This window comes from Sinocyclocheilus anshuiensis, unplaced genomic scaffold (assembly GCF_001515605.1).
Source record: "Sinocyclocheilus anshuiensis isolate Anshui unplaced genomic scaffold, SAMN03320099.WGS_v1.1 scaffold575, whole genome shotgun sequence".
NCBI lineage: Eukaryota > Metazoa > Chordata > Actinopteri > Cypriniformes > Cyprinidae > Sinocyclocheilus > Sinocyclocheilus anshuiensis.
In genome coordinates, this window is record NW_015552573.1 from 11,438 (window position 1) to 12,738 (window position 1,301).

The following is a 1,301-nucleotide window of genomic DNA, read 5'->3' on the forward strand; positions in this document are numbered from 1 at the left end:
CTATAAAAACATTTTTGGAGTGAGTTTGCGTTTCCCAGAAACTGTAAAGTAAAATTACAAGAAAATTAATAATTTGAAAATGGGTAATGGTGCAACTGGTAGAATGCACTTCGTTTTTTGAAGTGATTTTGCCATTAATTTTCTTCAAAACCATACAGTCAAAAAATGTTTAAATTAATACAGCAATAGTCAGGGTGACTGTAAACAGGAATCAATCAAAAGAACGAGCAAACTTGTAAAGGAAAGATTTTTATGAGGGTTTGAAAATGGGACATGATGTAAAAGTGCTTATTCACTTAGATGCTTGGGGTGAATTTGCCTTTAATTTTCTCAAAAACTATACAGTAAAAATATTTGAGAATTACTACAGTAATAGTCAAGGACACTGTGAACAGGAATCAATTAAAAGAACGAGCAAACCTCTAAAGAAAATATTTTTATGAGGGTTTGAAATTAAACGTGATGCAAAAGTGCTTATGCATTTAGATGCTTAGGGTGAATTTGCCTTTAATTTTCTCCAAAACTATACAGTAAAAAATATATGAAAATGAATACAGTAATATTCAGGGTCAATGTGAACAGGAATCAGTTGAAAGAACGAGGAAACCTCTAAAGGAAATATTTTTATGAGGGTTTGAAAATGGGACGTGATGCAAAAGTGCTTATGCATTTAGATGCTTGGGGTGAATTTGCCTTTAATTTTCTCCAAAACCATACAGTATAAATATTTGAAAATTAATACAGTAATAGTCAGTATCACTGTGAACAGGAATCAATTGAAAGAATGAGCAAACCTATAAATGAAAGATTTTTATGAGTGTTTGAAAATGGGACGTAATGTAAAAGTGCTTATGCACTCAGATGCTTGCTGTGAATTTGCCTTTTAATTTTCTCCAAAACCATACAGTAAAAATATTTGAAAATTAATACAGTAATAGTCAGTATCACTGTGAACAGGAATCAATTGAAAGAATGAGCTAACCTATAAAGGAACACTTTTCTATGAGTGTTGGAATATGGGACACGGTGCACGTGTAAGGGCACAATTTTGTTATTTGGTGTGATTTTGCTTTTAGTTTTCTCCAAAACTATAAAGTAAAATTACTTAAAAATGGAGACAGTGATAGTCAGGGTCATTCAGAATACTTATCAAATGAAAGAATGAGCTAACCTATAAAGGAACATTTTTTATGAGTGATTGAATATACGGAAATAATCGAAGTGCAACAATGGAGTTTGATGTTTTGGGTGATTTTGCTTTTAGTTTTCTCCAAAACTATACAGTAAAATGCCTTGAAAAT

At 31.4% G+C, this 1,301-nt stretch overlaps 1 pseudogene; it reads left to right on the forward strand.

The window, feature by feature from the left end:
* The window catches only part of LOC107665108 (NACHT, LRR and PYD domains-containing protein 3-like), a 74,582-nt pseudogene that overhangs the window by 6,256 nt on the left and 67,025 nt on the right, over positions 1-1,301 (forward strand).